Genomic DNA, 21,798 nt, shown 5'->3' with positions numbered 1-21,798 from the left:
CCCCCTGGGTCTGCCTCTGGCTCAGTAGAAGCTGCACACTCTGATACCCTGATCCCCCACCTCGGGCAGACGCCCTTCTCGCTCATGTTTCTAAACACCCTCTGCCCTTCTTTATGGCTAGAAAGTCCTGCTCTTGGGTCTTCTCTCATCCATCCTATGCCGTCTCACTTTCCTCGACCTCACTCTCTCTTCTCCACACACACATGCACATACTCCTCGCCACACATCCTCTCTCTCCCCGTCCCTGTGTCTCGGGCAGCTCCCCATACCTCCCTGTCCTCACATACTCTCACCCTCATACTCTCACAGAAACCTGTCTGGCTCAGATGGATCACATCCTGCCACATACTCACATACGCCAACACATGAGCATCTGCACCCGCCCTCAGTCTCGAGCCACCCCTACCCTGACCCCAGCCTCAGCCCCCGTGGCCCCTCCACACCCCTCCCCCAGCCACCTGTGAGCCTCTCCCTGGGGCCGGCAGCTGGTAGGCACACACTCAATCACTCCCCACCAGCGTCCTCACTCCCGTCACGCACGCTTGCCCGGATGCCCCGCATGGGCTTCTGCTCTGAAGCAAGGCGGGCCCAGCTGCCTTCCCCAGCAGCCCCGGGTCCCGGCAGCCGTGGCAGGCAGTGGGCACCGGCGAGCAGTTCTGCTTCCGTGCACAAATCTGCAGAGAAGGGCACACGGTACAATTTGTTCAGGAAACAATAGCAATGTTTGACATGTCATAAGGATTGATGGAGCAGAAATTTACATGGGAGAATGCATTTTTAAACAGCTCCACGGAGCCCCGGTGCTTCACTGGTAATGCTTTCCACATTTATCTTTCACTGAGCCCCTCTGAATAACTCTTTAAACTATGTAAGATTAACTGCACTCTTGCAAGCTTGCGGTGGGGTGGTAGTGGTTGGGGGTTGTTGCTGTGTGAGGCAGGGAAGGACTCCACTGGAGGAACCCAGTATCCCAGAGGCTGGGGTGGCCTCCACTTGGCCTGAGTAGGCCCTCTCCCCTATTGCTATGCTCCCTCCCATGGGGCTGTGGACGAGGATTTTGGCTTCTCTCTAGGACACAAAGCCTGTGGCCAGGAAATATCATCTGGTCTGCGACCACTTCTGGGGAAATGCTTGGTGTATCATTTCTGTCGTCATCTCAGAAGGAAGCTATCTGATCCAAGAAGGAAGCCAGGGCTCACGGGTGAGGGCATGGTGAGGGGTGGGCAAATGAGGTCTGGCTGGAAGTTGTTGCTGTGAGTACCTTCCTGGGGGTTCTTGGCCTGGGGGTGGGGTGCCACACTCCTGGGAGGAGAAGAAATGACAGCAGTAAAGAAATGACAGTAAGGAAAGGCCTCCCACTGGACTTCATGTAGAGTAAGAAGGTGAGTGCTCTGGGTGGGCAGTGAGACCAGGGAGTGAGTGAGAGGGTGCAGGAGAGAGCCCAGGGAGGCTGTGGGCCATGGGAAGAAAGATACATTCAGGAAAGTCCCCGGGGTCTGCTCTCGGCCTTCTGAGTGTGAGGAGGCTTTAGGACAAAGGCTGGGGACAGAGGCTCAGAGCCCATGATCAGCTGAGTCGCCGAGTGGGAGGGCAGTTAGGAAAGCATGGGGACCCGGTGGGTGGTGGACCTGGGGTGGATGGCCACCAATCCATGGCACATGCCCACGCTGCACTACCTGCGGTCCTAGTACTGAGCGCAGAGAAGGCCTCAGGATGTCTCAGTCCACCTTCCCTACGGGAGTCAACAGCCAGTGGGACGTGGGTAGAGCCCCTCTGCTCTGCCTGCTGGAGGGTGAGAAATGTCCTTCTCCCTGGAGGGCTGGCACCAAGGCCCTCAAAAGGACCTGTGGCTCTGTGCAGGGTCGTGAAAATCCCTCCAAAAGGGGAGGGCGAGATCTGGGGTCTGGTCCAGCTTCTGCCCAAACATCAGCTGTGGGACTCTGAGGAAGACCCTGGCTTCTCGGCCCACATGCTGCAGAGCCTCCTGATCGTCCACCTGCTTCTCCTCTGATGCTAGCAGCCCATCCTCCACCAGAGCCTAGACGGAGCATCTGGCCACATGGGACACCATTCTCCAGCTTAGAAGACTCCCAGGGCACTGAAGACAGTCCCAACTGCTTGTGGCATCCCTGAGGCCTGATGTGGGCCAGCCTCTGTGGCCTCTGACTTCCTTTCCTGGCCTATTTGCCAACAACCATGGTCACATCCACTCTGATCCTCAGTTTCTCATCTGTAAAATGGGGCTAATGACAGTAGCTGCCTCATGGGATTGGTGTGGGGAGACCCGTGCCTGGTGCATACGAACCTGCTGTCCAAGTGGAGCCAGTGTTCATCGTTCCATGCACAGTTCTAACTATTCACTCTTTCTGGCCCTCAGCAGACCTGCTCCTGCTGAGCCCTCTCTCAGCCCGGCCCTTCTGCCTGCAGCGGGCTGGTGGAGGAGGAGGGGAGTGGCCCTGAGCCCTGTGGGAGGGGGAGCTCCAGCAGGGACCAGACCCAAGCCCCGCCTATTGCTGTGTCCATCTGCAGCAGGGGGAGGAGGAATGACAGCTAAGAATGGGCTGACAAGCGCACTTAAGGCCTGGGGTCCTCAGCTTGCTTGTTAATGAAGACATGGTGTTGTTCTTGGGCTCCTCCACCCCTTCCTTATTTCTATTTCAAAACCTGGAAATAAAAACTGATGGGGAGCAAATTGCTCTGGCCAGAGGCTCTGTGCTTAAAGAAGTCGTCACAGGAAAGCAATTACGGGATGTCAAGGGCTGTCAGGGTGGCCACGGCTGCCTGCGCCTCATGCCTGACGCTGCCTGGTGGTCCCCGGGCCTCCTGCTGGGAGATGCCATGTTGGTCTGGGGGGCCCCATGGAGGCAGGGGGATAACTGCTATCACTGCCCTGCGGAGTATCAGCTCTGGGCCTGGCAGAGCTGTGAGAAACGTGGTATGATTTGGCCCTAGTCCTTAAAGCGACCAGCGAGATGGGGCCACAGTCCCATTTTACAGGTGAAGCAATTCCAGCTGATATGACTGCAAAAACAGAAACAGCAGCACACTCTTGCTTAGTCCTTACTGGGCTCTAGGATTTATTCCAAGAAATCTACAAATATTAGCACATTTCATTTCCACTCCTACTCTGTGAGATAAGTACTAATTCTACCCTTATTGTAGGGAAAGTGCTCAGCTGCAGCAGAAGCTTCCGGCACCACACACGACCCCCTGTGCCCACCTCCGGGCACCGGGGGCTGCTTTAGGGGAAGCGCCTGTGCCTCTCCTGTCCTGTGGACTTTCTTCTCAAGGGAGCAGTTGGAATGATGGGGTGGCCACATTCCCCAGAAGCTGCCCCCACTCAAATGGGGCTAGGACTCATTGGACCCATATCCTAGCCTTCTTGTCTTGAGCTGGGATAGCTCAGGCACAACCTTCCCACTGATTTCCCAGCGGATGGCACTCTAGGAGCCCCCTGTGGAAACAAACTTCACGGTGCCATCTTGAGTGATCTCGTCTCACTTCCTACTCCCATCTGAGTTTTCTGGGGTCACCTCCCAAGTAAACTGCCTGTCTTCATGTCCCTGTCTCAGAGTCGGCTTCTGGGGAGCCAGGCCTCAGACACGAGCCTCAGGCTGGATGCTGGGCACCCATGGTGTGTCCGACAGTATGCGCCCAGTCCTCTTGGTACTCACAGTGGCCACGGCTCAGGGACAGCTGCTACTCAGCTCAGGGTCCTGCAGTTGGTCACTGAGAGGTGGGACTCGAACCTTCAATCTGTCTGACACTTGCACACGGAAATCAAAGAGCAAAGAAATTCCACTAACTCTTCTACAATGCTGTCCATTTCTTTATGCCCTTGGGCTTGAGGAAGACTCAACCGAGTGCCTTTTAAAAAAAAAAAAATCACATCAGACCCCTTCAAACAAAGAAGACTGGAATGCAGAAAGTCATTTTCCCAGGGATATGGGAGGGTGACTGGGGGTGAACGTGATGCTCACAATCAGAAGGGACTCGAGGCCAGTTATCAAGATGGGATTATGTGGTAGAGGATGAGAAGGGGAGAGTGCCAGAGAAATATGGAGACAGACATTGTGGCTGAGGCTCAGTCAAGTGGGGCCTGATGTGCAGAGGAGATGGGAGGAGGAGGAAAAGACAGTCCAATCAACCCCCTGGGGATGCAGCCAAGCTGTGGTTGGGAAAGCCTCCCCTCACTGCTAGATCTCACCACTCAATCCTTGCCTGGAGTCCGACCCCCTCCCTCCTCTCCTTGCCTGCTCCCATGGGATGCAACAGGCGGTTCCAGGCCTAGTGGGAAGGTGGGGAGAGGGACCTGGGTGGGACTCGTGCCAGGACACATTCCCACTCAAGGTGACCTGGAGCTGGGTGGCCCAGCTCCCATGCCTGCTGCCATTGGTGGGCTCTGACTGGGCCAGCACGTGTGTCTCACTAATGAACCGCATTGATTCCACATCCTCCTGTTGTCTCCCTAAATGGCAAGTCACACATCTGATAGATTAAATACTCACACGATTGCCCACCTGACATCTCCATCACTCCGCCTACAGGTCCCTAATGAATTTTACAGCCCCACAACGACAGAAGAAATTAAGGTCAAAGTCTGACGCAGGAACTATAAATCACCCGTGATCATGAGCCCAGCAGAGGGCTGCAGTCCCAGCTCCTCTCGCACCTGAGCCAGTCCAGCCCAGGGCTTGGTGGTGAGACAGCCAGACTGTGTGTATCAGTGTGGGCTTGGAGCGGGGGGTGTGCTGGGCGCATTCGTGCCTGAGAAGCAGCCCCCATCCATAGACATTTGGGTTTCCTCACTCCTCTGCCCATCCCACAAGTAGTTAGAATGCTCTACCTAAGACTGAGAAACGAGCCAACAAGAGAGCAGCGCATTTCATTTATACAGACTTGCTTCCTGAGGAGTTCAGAACAGTCTAGCCACGCTGCTCTAAAAATGCCTCAGAACAGGCAGAGGATTCAACAGCTTCTGTTCTTCATTTCGCAGATAGAGAAACTGAGGCTCATGGAGAAAACGGGTTTTCGTAGGGTCCTTCAGCAAACTGAATCATTGACCTTCTGAATTCAAGGCTGCAGGTCTTATGACAATGGGAGCCTAAAGGGATTTTTGATCCTGGTCCTGTTTCTCCTTCGTTGGGTATCCTGGCTGGAGAGAGGGAGCTCTGGGCCTTGGGTTCAGCCTGGACATCGGCCAGCCCAGTTTCCATTCTGTCACACCTCTCAGCCCCATAGTTTCACCAGGTGAGCCTTGGAGGGGTTCGGTCTCTAAGGGAAGGCTGTGGTGCCTCACAGTGAAGGGAATGAATGGACTTGGCGTCCTAGAGACAAGGGCTCACCCTCAGCTCTGCCTGTTCCACAGGTGTGTCCTCTAGCAAGCGGTTAACTACTCTGAACCTCAGTGCTCTCATCGATAAAGTAAGGACACTAACTTCTGCCTCACCAGGTTGTCGTGGCGATTCAATGAGATAACACACAGAAGCTGCTTCGTTTGGTACCAGGCACTTAGCGTTAGTGCCTGTCATCTGTTTAGCATGCACTCTGTGCCAGGCGTTGCACAAAGTTTACATTATCTCACCGACCCCCCACAACAAATCCATAAGGAACTATCGTCATGGTCATTTTCCAGGAGAGAAAACTGAGGCCACACAGAGGTTATCTGGCCGAGACTTAAACACCCACGCCACCTTTCTCAAGTGAACCAGGCTTTTTAGGTGGCACAACACTACCTGGCTGAAATAGTACATTTCCCACCTCCTTTTGCAGATACGCACATTCACACAACTAAATTAGAGTTAACACCTATCCTCCTGAAACTCTTCCAAAAACTTTCAGAGGAAGGACCACTCCCATACTCAATTATATGAGGCAACCATCACCCTGATCCCAAGATCAGAAAAAGATACCAAAAAAAGAAAATAACAGGCCAATAACATTGATGAACAGAGACGCAAAAATCTTCAACAAAACACTAGCAAAAAGAATTCAACAATAAGTTTAAAGGATCATGCATCATGATCAACTGGGAATTCTCCCATGGATACTAGGACTTTTCAATATCTGCAAATCAAATAGTGTAATACACCACTTTAAAAAACTGAATAATAAAAACCTTATGACCATCTCAATAGATGCAGAAAAAGCTTTTGATAAAATTCAACACTCATTTATGATATAAATTTTCTAGAAAGTGGGCAGAGAGGGAACCTATCTCAACATAATAAAGGCCATATATAGCAAACTCACAGCTAACATCGTACTCGCAGGTGAAAAGCTGAAAGCACTTCCTCAAAGATCAGGAAAAAGACAAGGATGTCCACTTTGTCACATTTATTCAACATAGGTTTGGAAGTCCTAGCCACAGCAATCAGAGAACAAGAAGAAATAAAAAGGAATCCAAACTGGAAAAGAAATAAAACTGTCGTATTCTGCAGATGACAAGATACTATATAGAGAAAATCCTAAAGATGCTACCAGAAAACTACTAGAGCTCATCAATGGATTTGGTAAAACTGCAGGATACAAAATTAATACAGAGGAATCAGTTACATTCCTATACACTAACAATGAAAGATCAGTAAGAAAAATTAAGGAAACAATCTTATTTACTATCACATCAAAATGAATAAAATACTTAGGAACAAACCTATCTAAAGAAGCAAAAGACCTGTACTCTAAAAATTGTGAGATGCTGATGAAAAAAACTGAAGATGACGTACACAGATGGAAAGATATACCACAGTCTTGGATTTGGAGAATCAATTTTGACTATCCAAGGCTATCTACAAATTACCAATGGCATTTTTTAAAAATAGAACTACAACAAAAATTTTAAACATTGTATGGAGACACAAAAGGCTCCAAATAGCCAAAGCAATCCTGAAAAAGAAAAACAAAGCTGGAGGAATCAGGCTCCCTGACTTCAGACTATACTACAAAGCTACAGTAATCAAGAGAGTATGGTACTGGCACAAAGCCAGGAAGACAGATCAACAGAACAGGACAGAAAGCCCAGAAATAAACCCATGCACCTATGGTCAATTAATCTGTGATAAAGGAGAGAAGACAACAAAATGGATAAAAGACAATCTATTCAATAAATGTTGCTGGGAAACCTGGACAGCTACACGTAAAAGAACATTCCTTAACACCATACACAGAAATAAACTCAAAATGGATCAAAGACCTAAATATAAGATTAGACACTATAAAACCCTTAGAGCAAAACAGAAGCAGAACACTCTGACATAAATCACAGAAGTATCTTCTTTGAACCATCTCTTAGAATAATGAAAATAAAAACAAAAATAAACAAATGGGTCCTAGTTAAACTTGAAAGCTTCTGCACAGTAAATGAAACCATAAGCCAAACAAAAATATAATCCACATAATGGGAGACAATATTTGCACATGAAGCAACTGACAAAGGATAAATCTCCAACAATATAAACAAAATATATGCAGCTCTATACCAAAAAAAACAAACAAACCCAGACAATGGGCACATCTAAATGGACATTTCTCCAAAAATGACATACAGATGGCCAAAAAGAGCATGAAAAGATGATCAACATCACTAATGATCAGAGAAATGCAAATCAAAACCACAATGAGGTATCACCTCATACCAGTCAGAATGGCCATCATCAGAAAGTCTACAAATAAATACTGGAGAGGGTGTGGAGAAAAGAGAAACCTCCTATGCTATTAGTGGGAATGTAAACTGATACATTTGGAGAAGGAAATGGCAACCCACTCCGGTGTTCTTGCCTGGAGAATCCCAGGGGCAGAGGAGCCTGGTGGGCTGCTGTCTCTGGGGTCGCACAGAGTCGGACACGACTGAAGTGACTTAGCAGCAGGAGCAAACTGATACAAGCACTATGAAGAATAGTATGGATATTTCTTTAAAAGTAGACACAGAACTATCATATGATCCAGCAATCCCACTGCATACATCCAGAGAAACTCGTAGTTTGAAAGGATACACAGGCACCCCAGTGTTCACTGCAGCGCTATTCACTATAGTCAAGACACGGAAGCAATCTAAACATCCCTCGACAGGGAAATGGTTAAAGAAGATGTGGTACATATATACAGTGGACTATTACTCAGTCACAGAAAAGAACAACATGCCATTTGAAGCCACATGGACGGACCTAGAGCTTTTCATACTAAGTGAAGTAAGTCTGACAGAGAAAGCCACATATCATAGGCTATCACTCATATGGAGAGTCTAAAAAATGATACAAATGAACTTGTTTACAAAACAGAAACAGACTTACAGATATTGAAAACAAATTTATGGTTACCAAAGGGGAAATGTGGTGGGAAGGGATTAATCAGGAGTTTGGGATTAACGTACATACACTACTATATATAAAGTAGATAACCAACAAGTACCTACTGTATAGCACAGGGAATTCTATTCAATATTCTGATAATCTATATAAGAAAAAAAAAATCTTGGACTTCCCTGGTGGTACAGTGGATAAAAATCTGCCTGCTAATGCAGGGGGCACAGGTTCAATCCCTGGTCCAGGAAGATTCAACGTGCTGTGCAGCAACTAAGCCCGTGTCCGACAACTACTGAGGCCTTGCTCTAGAGCCTGTGAGCTGCAACTGCTGAAGCCCACGCGCCCTGGAGCCTGTGCTCCACAACAAGAGGAGCCACCACAATGAAGAGCCCATGTGCTGCAACAAAGAGCAGCCCCTGTGCACTGCAACCAGAGAAAGCCCGCACGCAGCACACGGTCCAGTGCAGCCAAAAAGAATCTGAGAAAGAATTAATGCATGTATATGTGTAACTGAATCACTCAGCTATATACCTGAAACTAACACAACATTGTAGACTAACTATACTCCAATAAAAGTTTTTAAAAATTAACTCAAAATGGAAGAAAGATGTAAATATAAGACCTCAAACCATAAAACCTGAAAAGAAAACACAGGTGGGGAGCTCCTTGACATTAGTCTTAGTGATGATTTTTTTCTGGATTTGATGCTTAAAGCAAAAGTAACAAACTAAAAAAATAAACAAGTGGGACTACATCAAATTAAAAAGCTTCCAAACTTCAAAAGAAACCAACAAAATAAAAAGATAACCTACTGAATGGGAGAATATATTTGCAAATCACATATCTGGTAAGGGGGTCACATCCACACCTATGGAATGCATACAGCTGACTAGCAAAAACCCAAACAATCTGATTAAAAAATGGGCAGAGGATCCGAATAGGAGTTTTTCCAATGATGATGTGCAGATGGCCAACAGGTACTTGAAGAGGTACTCAACATCACTCATCATCAGGGAAATGAAAATCAAACCACGGAGAGCTATCACTTCATACCCATTAGAATAACTACCATCTCAAAGAGAACAAATAACAAGTGCTGATGAGATGGTGGGTAGAGAACCCGTGTGCACTGCTGCTGGGAAGAGAAACTGGTGCAGCCACTGTGGAAAACAGTATGGAGATTCCTCAAAAAAATTAAAAATAGAGCTACCAAACGATTCAGCAATTCTAGTTCTGGATATTTACCTGAAGAAAAGGAAACACTAATTTGAAAAGATATCTGAACTCCCATGCTGACATCAACTTTTTTTTAAACAATAACCAAGATACAGAAACAAACTAAGTGTTCATTGAGAGAGAATGAACGCTAAGTCGCTTCAGTCGTGTCCGACTCTGTGCAACCCCAGAGATGGCAGCCCACCAGGCTCCCCCGTCCCTGGGATTCTCCAGGCAAGAACACTGGAGTGGGTTGCCATTTCCTTCTCCAATGCATGAAAGTGGAAAGTCAAAGTGAAGTCACTCAGTCGTGTCCGACTCTAGTGACCCCATGGACTGCAGCCCACCAGGCTCCTCCGTTCATAGGACCTTCCAGGCAAGAGTACCGGAGTGGGTTGCCATTGCCTTTTCCGAGAGAATGAATAAAGAAGATGTATACATGCAGTGGAATATTATTCAGCCATAAAAAGATGGAAATTTTGCCATTGTTGACAATATGGATGAACCTCCTTGAGGGCAGAAAGCTAACTGGAATAAATCAGACATAGAAAGACAAATACTATATACTGTTACTTGTAAGTAGAATTTAAACAACCACCACCACCAAACCCGGCTCACAGCTACAGAGAACACATTGCTGGTTGCCAAAGGCTGGGATGGAGATGGGTGAAATGAATAAAGGAGGTCAAAAGGTACAAACATTATAAAATAAGTTCGGAGTATGTATGTAGAGTATGGTGACTATCGTTAATGATACTTAACTGTATATTTGAAAGTTGCTAAGACAGTAGATCTTAAAAGTTCTCATTAAAAAAATGAAATCTAGTAGAATAAAACAGAAAGAACTAGGGTGTATTATCATACTTAGTAGGGAAGTATTGCTATGTCCTACACATGGATGTGTGTGAGTGTGTCTTCTGGGTTATGAAGTTAAATGTAATTTTTATTATGGATCATGATTAAAAAAAAAAAGTTTAAAAAACATTAAGCAAGCCAATGGGCGTACGGGACGTTGAGCCACTCCAGAAGCAAGGTGAAAGGAACTGTAGCTGTCTTCCCCCCAACAAGGATGATGCAGTAAGATTAGGCTACTCCAGACACACAAGCTCAGCTCAACAGAACCCTAAACCTCTGCGGGCCCCCTCCCTGCTCCCGCAGCCTTTCTGCCTCCTGCTTCCAGGGTCAGCTTTCAGGCCTGTGCCCCTCTCCTGCTGACCGGTTCCAGGGCTCCTGACCCACCCAATACAGGTGGACTTTGTCAGACATTTGCTTTACTGCGCTGATGAACTCATTCCGGCCCCGGCTGCACTTACAGCTGCCCACTATCCCCTCACTCGTGGGGTCCATTCCATCTTCTTTGCTCTGGTGTCTTCTGAGAAACTGCCTGAGAGGAGCAATCGGCAGCAACCCTACTGCAGGGGGTCTGACAGGAGCAGAGGGAAGGGAGTCACAGTTCCTGATGTAGGAGGGGAGTGTCGGGCAGGCGGTCACATGTTGTCGGGACAGCCAGCCTTCGGGCATCCAGCAGAATCCCTTAATTTTACAGAAGAGGACACCAAGACCCTGGGAGCAGGGACCTGCACAAGGTCACCCAGTGATGACGTAGCTCCAGCTTCTGGAGGGCAGGCTGGGCTCATCTCTCTGGACTCTGGAAACAGCTGATTCCAACAATAGGCTGGAGCTCAGCATGGGAATGGACACCTCATAGTGACAAGCAGCAAGTGGGGGGTAGACCCCAGGGCTTTGGAATCGGGCAGATCCAGGTATGAATCCTGGCTTGGTCACTTGCTCTGCTGGCTGACCCTGGACAGGTTACTAAACCTCTCTGGGCCTCCGTTTCTTTCTTCTGGACAATGGGTCCAGGAAGAGGTACATAGCATGCTGTAAAGTACTTGCCATTTATACACTAAGCTTACAGCATGGGCTCACCAGGTCTGTGATGATGAACAATAGCGTCCTTTTTTTTTTTTTTTTTTGGACAAAGGGGCAAAGGTCAGCAGCAGACAGAGCTGTTCCTGTCAAGGATGGGAATTCTGGAGGTACCAGTGAGAGAGGTGTGAGAGGCCTGATGGAAAACGAGGCTTTAGATCAATTTGCCAAAAATCAAGCAGTCGAGCGACTAAATGGCAGGAAACTGCTGGACCTTGAACAAGGTCTGGGACAATCCACTTAAGGGCTGAGCTGGGGGAGCCCTGGCTCTCCATCCGGACCCAGGCTCTAGGCAGTCAAAAGCAGCAGCCCCTGGCCTCCAACCACAAGCCCTGTCAAGGCTCCTTCCGGAAGCCCAGGGTGGCAGTGGGCAGCCAGCTGTGTTCTCTCTCTCTCTCCTTAGCGCCTGTCCTACCTCTCATTCCATCCCATTCCGGGTTTCACGGATTGATATTTAGATTAAAGAGATAAACACATCCAGAGGAGCATTGAGGCCTGACAGAGGAACTTGGAGCCGTCAATCACCATCAACCAGCTCAGCTTCCTCCCAGCGCCTGGCCCTGCTGACTGGAGATGAACGAAGAGCCGATTAAAGGGGCCCAGAAGTACAGTTTAGACACCCCCGCCCCGAATGGGGGATGGTGTGCCTATGAAGGCCTTCCAGGACAGCTTGGGAGCCGGACTAGAGTGACTACTATTTATGTGTGCCTGTGTGTGTCTAACCTCTCTTCCCCTCCCCAGGCTGCAGATAAAGAATTCAATTTTCTTTTAAACGGTGGGGAAATTGGAAGAGATTTTGTTCTGTTTAAGCACAGCTGGAGTCTCAGGTCTCTAGGGACTGGAGAACAATGAGATCAATTAAGATGCCTGCCATGAGGGGGTGTCAGGAGGAGATGGGGAGACAGTGCAGAGGTGGGGGCACAGGAAGAAGGGGAAGGGCAGCTGAGGGGACCCAGCTGCCAGGAAGTCCTGCCGCTGCTCTTTCCTGTGTTGACCTGCTCACCTCTGTTGGGTTTTGCTAAGGAACTTGGATGAGGTCTAACCTTTGGGTGGTGTTATCGCCCAGACTTGCTGATAATTCATGTTGCCAATTTCTGTCACCAACTCTATGCAATGATAGAATCGACCTGAAACACTGCTATCAGAAACAGGGAGAGGCCAACTATCCTAGAGGGGCACGGATAACCCGGGACGCCTGGCCTGCAGCAGAGGCTGGTACCAACAACTCGTTATGCATAGGCACCTTTCCACGCATCATCCTACAACATTCCTGAGACGGGAATTATTTTCCCTGTTTCAAAGAGGAGGAAACCCAAACTCAACGACAGTAAGTAACCTGCCCGAAGCCAACCTGCTGGTGAGAAACTGAGGCAGAACTCCAGGCCAGGGCTGTCTGTCCATTTCAGTGTTCGTGAAGGTGGCATCTGGCAGTCAGGTGGGATGAAGATGGGCGTGCCTTGCTGGGTCTGGGGAAGAGCATGGCGGGGCCTCTGTCCAGACCTGAGCAGGGACTGAGAGAGAAGGGAGCATGGAGGAAGGGCTCCCGAATCTTCCACCTCTCCCCATTTCCACTGCCACCTGGGTTGTTGGAGCTGTCTTCTCTCACCTGGTCACCCCACTTGCACCCTGGGAGACTCCCTCTCCTGCTGGCCTGCGCTCCACACACCAGCCTCTGTGATTCATCTGGCTCCCCTTCAGCACAGTCACCCATCCTAGGGTGACCTCCTGACCTCCTCTGGTCTTCCCTCCTCACGGAGTATTCACCTACACCAGGCTCTTGTCTCAAGACTCTCACCTGTGGCTCCCTCAGCCTAGGGCAGCTCTTTGCAGAATTCTCAACTCAGACTCCCCCTGCCATCCTTCAGAGCTCCATCCATTGTCACCTTCTGTGAGGGACCCATCTTCCTTGACCACCTGGTGCAACAGGTAACAATGCCACAGCTGGGACTCCCCACTTGCTGCCCCCGGCTATACCCTCCCCCATGGCATGTGTCCCTCTCTGACACACTCTGGATTTCCTTATTCTCTCGCCCCTGCACATACAGGGAGGCTGGTCTGTCTCGTTCATTGCTGTCATTTCAGGCCACTGATCAACAGTCATTGAATGAAAGAGTATGGTGGATGCATCTGGGGGTGTGAAGGAGTATAGTAGAGGTCCCTTTTCCCCCAGAGAGAGCAGAGTTCTGCTCTAGAGGGGGCGGTGGGGAGGCTTCTGCAGGGGAGAAACGGGCTCACGGTGCACCCAGCACCATCAGCTGCAGCCCAGGCAGCAAGGTCAGCTGGAGCAGACCTGTCTGCAGGGGGAGGCTGAAGGGCGGGGCACATTTCAGCCTTGACCTTGTAATCACATGCCCTGATTAGGAGAAGGAGGCCTAAGCAACCCTCGAATCTGGTGGCCATTGCACCCCCTGGACCCCTGCCTTTGTTCCTGGGCTGCGGCCTGCACCCCAGACCCTGCCTGATCTAGGAGGGATAATCAGAGGGCATCCAGTTTACCCCCTCCTTGGAGTGAGCAGGAAGCCAAGGCCCAGAGAAGGAATGAGACTGGCACAGGGTCACAGGACAAGTCGGGGTCTAAGAGCCCAGGCCTCGGGGCTCCCTGTCCAGCAGTGTTCCCCCAGTGCCTATCGCCAGAGCGGGTGTTTGGGAGCCTGGCACAAGTAGTGAAACAGAAGTTACAAGGCTTTGGATTCAGACAGACACCTCTGCCCCTGACTTGTTGGGTGAACGTGGGTGTATAATCTACCCTTTCCCTGCCTCAGTTTCCCTCATGAGACTGCTGCCTCCATTCCTCTTTCGAGGAAGCTGCCCTAGACACTCCAGACCACGGGAGTCCAACCTACTCTGTGCCACACACCCCAGGCAGGGGGGCACCCGGACAGAGAGAACCTGCCTTCAGGGAGTTCTCTGTGGAGTGGGCAGGAGAGGACATTAACCCTGTTGCCCCACAGAAATGGTGAGAACAGCCAGGGAGAGCGAGGTGCAGGCGCAAGGCACGCAGGGAGCTGGTGAGGAGGGGGAGGGCCTCGGGGGAGGTGGGCCTGTGCCCATCACAGAGGGACACGGCTTCTTGTGGGGAGGCTGCCGTTAGAAGAGCTGCCTCTTAGGGTTGGCAGGCTTTTGATGGTCTCAGACAGGAGGGAGGGAAAGCCAGGTCAGGAGCCGTGTGAGGACCTGCAGGGATATGCAGGGAGGCTAGAGACTCTGCGCAGGAGGAGAGAAGGGGTGTGAGGGATGTAGTGGGGCCAAGGGTTGGAAAGCGGCTCAGGGCTGGGGTGTGGGGGCCTTGAATGCTGACCCAGGCCTAGAGCGCTGGAACTTTATGAGCCAGGGAGTACCAGGGGTTACTCTCTTTTCTCTCCCTTCCCCTGTTGGTGGAGAGCTCTTCCAGGCTGAAGACGATATTGGAAGGGTTCCTATTTGTGCTCTTCTGCTTGTGTTTGCGCAGGGCTTCCCTTTCCTGGAGGCTCAGGTGGTAAAGAACTGGCCTGCAATGTGGGAGACCTGGGTTCAATCCCTGGGCCAGGAAGATCCACTGGAGGAGGGCATGGCAACCCACTCCAGTATTCTTGCCTGGAGAATCCCCATGGACAGAGGAGCCTGGTGGGCTACAGGCCATGGGGTCCCAAAGAATCAGGTAGGACTGAGCGACCTACCTACCTTCCTTCCTTCCTTTCTGGAGGAGGAGGGGGAACTGGCTCTCTCTGGGCCCCAGGCTCATGTGCAGTATTTCAGGAAAGGGGTGCTGACTTGGAGTGAGCTCCGAGGGGGTCTAAGGCACCTTCGCTTGTGCAAATTCTACGACATTCTTCCCACTGACGGCTGGGGAGGGACTATAGCTCCTCTGTTTGTGTGAACCTGCCTTGGTGACTTACTATAACCAACAACATTCAGCAGAAACGATGTGGGCTGACCTCTAGGCCAGGTCACAAAAAGCCACGCGGCTTCCGCCCGATTCTCTTGAGACACTCATTCCCTGGAGGCCTCTTCTGGGAGGCTCCCGCTACAGACCGTGTCTGAGAGGCCTGGGCCACGTGGAGAGACCACAGCCAGGAGCTCGGGACACAGTGTCCAGTTGAGCCAGTACTTCAGCCAGAGCAGCCCAGGCACTGGAAAGAGAGGGGAGTCACCCCCAGACCTGGAGGGGCAGAGAAGGGTTCCCCTGCTGCCCTGTCCACATTCCTGACCCACCCAATCCACGAAAGTAGGAAAACAGTCACTGCTTTTTGCAGCCAAATGTGGGACGGTTTCTTACTCAGCCCTTGGAACCGAAACAAGCTTGGTGGGCCCCTGCTTGGAGCACGGCGCATGGCAAGTGATTACTGAGGCAGTGCTGCTGGAACGTGGGAGCAGACAGAAACAGCGGACCACCACGGAGCTCCTCTGGGCCCAGAGCTGTGGAGTTCCCGTAGCCAGGACAGGCTACATGACCTGCATAATTTCCCAATGCAAAATGAAAACACAAGGCCCCCTGTTCAGAACGGAACAATTTCCAGATGCTGACAGCCGAGCATCAAACCTAGGGTGGGGCTCTCCTAATTCCAGCTTCCCGAGCGAATGCCCAGTCTGCACTCCCCAGGAGCCCATCCTCCTGTCTCACCTGCTGTGGGCTCCTCTGAGTCTCAGCCCTCCTGCATCCTCATTTAACCTCTGTCTTCTGTTACCTGACGCTGCGGTCTGAGTGCCAGAGTCCAGGGTTGGACAAAGGCAAGAACTAGCCAGCGTGTCCACTGAGAGGACCCACTGTCCAGCGGAGTCGGAGCCAAGGATCGAGTACCCAGGACCCAGGTTTAAGCATGGCAAGTGATTCACGGCAGTGATTCCTCAGTGTTCTCTGAAGCTCCACTGAGCCCCAAATTCTATGGTGGATAAAAATACAAATAACAGTCCTAGATGTTACAGCTGCCAGCCACTCAAGCTTTCTGGGGGTAAGCGATCCAAATGGACCTCTTTTCATCCTGGGACAGATACTACTTCTATCATCCCCACGGCAAATTCTGGGGACTGGAGATTGGACACAGCCAGGCATCTGTCTAGGGTCACAGAGATGGCAAGGTGGGGGCACGATTTCAACCTGGGTCTCTCTGGTTTCCAGGTTTTGCTCCTAAGGTTCCCTCCTGAAGGTACTGATGCAGCTGGGAGGCATCTCCCCCACGTGCAGAGTAGCAAGTCCTTCTGCGAGGGGCCAGGGGGACCAGGGAGCATCACTTAAGCCTAGGCAGGCGACTGGCCTTTCCAGACCACCTTGCAGGGCCATCGAGTTCTCAGCACCCGGGGTGAGGCCCATGGTAAATTCCTTGGATTTAGTAACATGGGAGGGGGTGTGCCCTGAGCCTGCAGGTATCACAGAGCTAGGGAAGAGGCTGATGGAAGAGGCACACTGCATTTCAATTCTTCCAGGACCGAGGCTGGCCTTTACCAGGGTCCGCCTGGGGCAGTGACGTCACATCCCCTTTCCCCTTTGGTGTCAGTGGTGCTCACTATGGGCAGGGGAGGAGGAGAAGGGGCCCACAGCAGCAGGGCTGCCTCTGTTGGTGCTGCTGGGGAAGGAAGCCAGGCTGGATGACAAGGAAAAACTGGTGAGCTCCAGGAGTGGGGAAGTGACCACCTTGGAATCATCACCAAACTTCCAGATGGGGGCTGAGAGGGAGGCAAGGGAGGGACAGGCAAGGGAGCTCTAGAGAACAGTGGGTGGGTGAGGGACCCCCGAAGGACAGGAACAGGTCTATGTTGCCAGGGGTGAAACTGGACAGCAAAAATCAACCCTTCCTCTCAGGCTCAGTGAGCTGGAATTAAGCCTCATGGCACCAGGAGGCCCTGAAGCAGCACTGGCCCCACCATCTTGCTTTATAACGAGCACACTGGGGCCCCAGGGGCTCAGGGACATGCCCAGGTCACATGGCTTCTCTGGGGGCAGAGCCTTGACTCTGAGTCCTGGTGCCATCAGCTCAGCCAGGAGGCCAGCATGACTTGCTGACATTTTCTGAGTGTTCCTGGCCAGGCTCGGCGCCGAGCATCTTCACCCACCATTCTACCGAACCGTCACAACACTCCCAGGTAGGATCCTGTCAGGGTACCTCTCCAGGTGGCAGGGAGGAAACAGGCCCATCTTGGCAGAGGTGGGCTTACACACAGGCTGAAGGGCGCCCAGACGGGGCCCTTTAAGGCCAGTGACAGTAAGAACCACAATTTAGGTCTGTAAACCCTTAACTATTTCATCCATCCCACTCTGCTGAAGCCTCCCAGCAACCTAGGCAATACAGGCAGGCCGACTTTCTTCACCACATCCCAGAGAAGGAGTGACTGGTCCACAACAGAACAGGATTCAAGGACCTGCCTGAGACGGTACCAGCCTCCCAGGGGTGGGCTGGAAGAGGAGCCAGGAGCATTTGGCACTCCACCCCTGGGTAGCAGACTGAGCTGGTTCTGGGCCCCGCACCTGCCCCATCAGGGCCCTTATGCACCTCTCCTTCTTGCATTGTTTCCTGCCCAGGGAAGAATCCTGTCTTGTCCAACAGTCCATCCTCTGCCCGTCTCTGCTGAGCACTGCCTATTCCCGGAGCAGGGAAGAAAGTGAAATGAGACCTGCCCTTCCGGCTGCTGCTCCTCCTCAGGGTCCTCTTCTCATTGCCCTGGGGACACGGAGCTAGTAAATCTGGGGACACGAGCTCCATACTACAGGAGGCCAGACTGGTTCCTTTCTGCCAGCTGTTTCCTAAATGCCGGCCACAGGCCACCAGGATGGAAGGAGTAAGAGAATGTGAATGGGTGAACACGAGACTTCTCCACTATCAGAAAAGCAGCCCAGTGGCTGCGTCTGGAGTAGGTACAACTCAGGAGGAAGACAGACTGCTGAACGCCCCCCCCCACGCCCACCTCAGAGGAGCAGCACTCCACCTCCTTATATGTCACACACCCCTCACTGCATTCTAGCCTCAGGGCCTTTGCACATGCTACTCCCTTTTTCTCCAATGTGCTTCCTTCCGTTTGCTGACCTGTCAATGCCTACTCAATTGCTACGTCCTCAGGGAAGCCTTCCCAGGGCCCAGTCAAGGTCAGGTGCCTTGTTACAGGTTTTCACAGCCCCCTGATCTCTCCACACAGCCAGTAATGCTTAATGTAAAGATTCACTTCTCAGTACTAACATCAGGCCTTCCCAAGAGACTATAAACTTCATGAGGGCAAGACTCACATCACCATTGCATCCTCAGGGCCATGTGCCTGACACAGTAGTAGGGATTCCGAAAACATTTGTTCCGTGCATGTTCAGATTTCTCTCTTACTGTCCAGCAGCACCCACATACCCCACCAGCACCCAAGTACCCATCAGCAAGGCTACAGGGCTGCCCGAAGCCCAAAGAATCCTAGGTAGAAACCCCACAGTCTTTCTACTCAAGTCCTATTATTATTAGGTCAGGAGGCGGGATTGGAAGGTGAGAATCAGAGCAGGCTCCGGGATTGGAAGGTGAGACTCAGAGCAGGCTCCGGGATTGGAAGGTGAGAATCAGAGCAGGCTGGGGATATGAGAGAAGAAACCACACCACCCAGAGGATGGGGAGCCAGCAGCACCGTACACACATGAGCTATATACACGTATCTGAGTGCATGTAGTTGCAAACACAAATAAAGACACAGACACAAGGACATGTGTGTGCACATGCACACACACGCCCACAAGCAAACACAGGCGGTGAGTGTGCCCCTACACAGCCTTCCCCTCTGTGGTCACCCTTCAGAGTGGGGCTCAAGGTCAAGCCTGTGACTGCTACATTCCTGCCCTTTCCCCTCCACCAGTAGCAGCTCATTTTTTCTAGAGCTGGGGGCTGTAAGGGTCTCAAAACCTGGGGTGAGGGAGGTTCAGGGAGCAGGGAGGTAAGAAGAGATGCCATCCCAGCTGGGATGCCTGCTGCAGTGAGGGTCAGAGAGGTCCCTTGCAGCAGGCTCTGCCCTGGCCTTCAGTGCAAATTAAAACATTTTCCCTTTCTTCATCGTTTTTTTTTTTTTTTTTTTCCCTGACATAGCTGCCCAAGAAACATTTTAATAACATCCCAGAAAAGGTCAAGGAGAAGGAATTTCACAGTCTCTGAGCAGGTGGCTGTAACTTCAGCCCCTCCTGGAGCAAAGCCGGTGGAGAGACTGGGCTGACACTGGATCCAAGGGCAGAAGGGCAGGGTGGGAGAAGCCAGGGCAGTGGGTGTGGCGGGTGTGACCACGGAACTTGCCACCTGCTAGACGCTCTGGAAGTACCTTGGGGGGAGATGGGGGATGACAGTGAGTGGGGGTCACCAGGGTCACGCTTTCACGCCTGTCATTCACACCCACTGATGGCAGCCTTGGTGGGGGGAATCATGCCCATTTTGCAGATGGGAAATGAAGGCTCTTAGAGGTGATATGGGTAGAGGAGTACGCAGTGAAGGCAGGGCCCATGGTTTCACTCTGGGACCTGAGCTCCTTCAGACAGAGTCCTGCTGCTAGAGCTTATCGCGGGGTGAAACGACCCCCTCACAGCTGCACAATTCCACAGACCCCGGGGCTGGGGCTGGTTGTGACAGGAAGGTGCGAAGGGCTTGACAGGCACACTCAGGAACTAGAGGCAGCCCAGATGAGCCAGTCCTGAGTGGGGACCCTCAGGCAGCCACAGAGGCTGAACACATCTGCTAAACATCCAGAGGGGCTGGAAAAGGGGTCATAGGCAGTGGGCAGGGGGTCCGTGCAGGCCCAGGAACTGCTCCAGTGCCTGAGGACACCCAGTGTGAGAACCTACTCTCCAGTGCCAACCCTGGATGGAACCGGGCTTCACACATAGTCCTTGGCACCCGCAGCTGCGCATCAGCCAGAAGTGTGCCACCCTACACCTCACACCCCACCCCTGCCCCCTAGGCCCCCTCAACCCTCGCCAGGGCCACGGGAGATGCGGACTGCAAAGCAAGACCCTTCTTCTCCAGCAAGAGTGACAGGAAGGGATCCCTCGTCACCTGCCAAGCCTGGGCCTTATATCTGAATTTTTGTATAAGCTTTTCATTGAAGTATAATATGCAGAAAAGTACACAAGTCATAGGTGTAGTCTTATGAATTTTCAAAGAGCACACCCCATGTGACAGCACCCAGATGAAGAATCAAAACATTCTATGACATCAGAACTTTCCCCTGAACATCCTATGACATCAGAACTGCCCCATATGACCACTCTGCTGATCCCTTTTTCTACAGATCCATTTTGCACTTAGAGATCTATTTTACAGATCTATTTTAGATCTATTTAGATCTTACAGATCTATTTTACACTTAGAGAATCATACAAAAAGTATTCTTTCATGTAGAGCTTCCCCCACTGCAGTATTATATTTTTGTGAGATATATCCATGTTCAGTGTGGCTACAATTTGTTCATTCTCCTTGCCATACAGTATATCCATATGGCCGCAGGCCCCGTGAGAGACAGGCTGCTTGGGTGTCCTTCACCCTGACATTGGAAGGTGGCTGAGGGGATGAAGAGGATTTCTTCGGGTCCAGAAGGCCAGAGGCCCTGGCCTTGCTCTCTCTGGGGCCTTTAGAGGCTGCAGGAGGGCCCATGGGGCCTCAAGCACCAGGTGACTGATTGCAAGGAGCAACTCAGTGAAAGCCGGCAGAGCCATGGGCTGGGGAAGCATCCGGGAAGAAAACAGCCGCAGCAGACTTACTGTTTATGTCTGACGGCCTGCCTAGCTAAACATCTGCTTGAAAAATTAATAACTGTCAGATGGGAAGGACCTGGGGGCTGAAAACAGTTTCATACCATCTGTCTGTAGAGTAAACACACTTTGGAGTAGGGGGTCTGGGATCGACAGGCAATGTCTGTGCCTGGAGTGAGAATGCAGTGAGAAGGGCAAGAATTTTGGGGGCCTCAGTGGGCAGGGAGGGGCAGCAGCAGATTAAACTCTCTAAGTTTTATTGAGCACCTACTATGGGCAAGCCCCTGAGCCTGTGTAGCACACATCTGCCACTGATCTGCTCAGCAACCCTCTCTGTTCTGATAACAGAGGCTGCTGTAGAATGGCCCCTGTCCCATTCTCAGCCCATGTAATTTGAATGGGGCTGACCCACGCCCTGACTCCACTAGGGGGAGCATAACCCATCTCTGGTATATCAGAATTATGGTGGCCCAGAATCCCAGGGACGGGGGAGCCTGGTGGGCTGCCGTCTATGGGGTTGCACAGAGTCGGACACGACTGAAGCGACTAAGCAGCAGCAGTAAGCTGGGTCAATGAGAATTAGCTCTGGGAGTTTTGCTGGAACTATTGAAAAAGAACATTTCTTTTCCCCTACTGGGGTTGATAAACTGGTGAGAAGTGAGCCTAGGGGTGCTGGTGTGCCTC

General features: G+C 51.3%; 1 protein-coding gene across 1 annotated transcript in view; it reads right to left on the bottom strand.

Moving 5' to 3' along the window:
* CDH23 (cadherin related 23) overlaps positions 1–21,798 on the bottom strand; it is a 435,990-nt gene that overhangs the window by 159,745 nt on the left and 254,447 nt on the right. The gene's annotated exons all lie outside the window — the stretch shown is intronic.

Source organism: Bubalus kerabau, chromosome 1, assembly GCF_029407905.1.
Source record: "Bubalus kerabau isolate K-KA32 ecotype Philippines breed swamp buffalo chromosome 1, PCC_UOA_SB_1v2, whole genome shotgun sequence".
Lineage (NCBI taxonomy): Eukaryota > Metazoa > Chordata > Mammalia > Artiodactyla > Bovidae > Bubalus > Bubalus kerabau.
The sequence above is the reverse complement of the archived record's forward strand: the minus strand, read 5'-3'. Positions and strand labels throughout refer to the sequence as shown.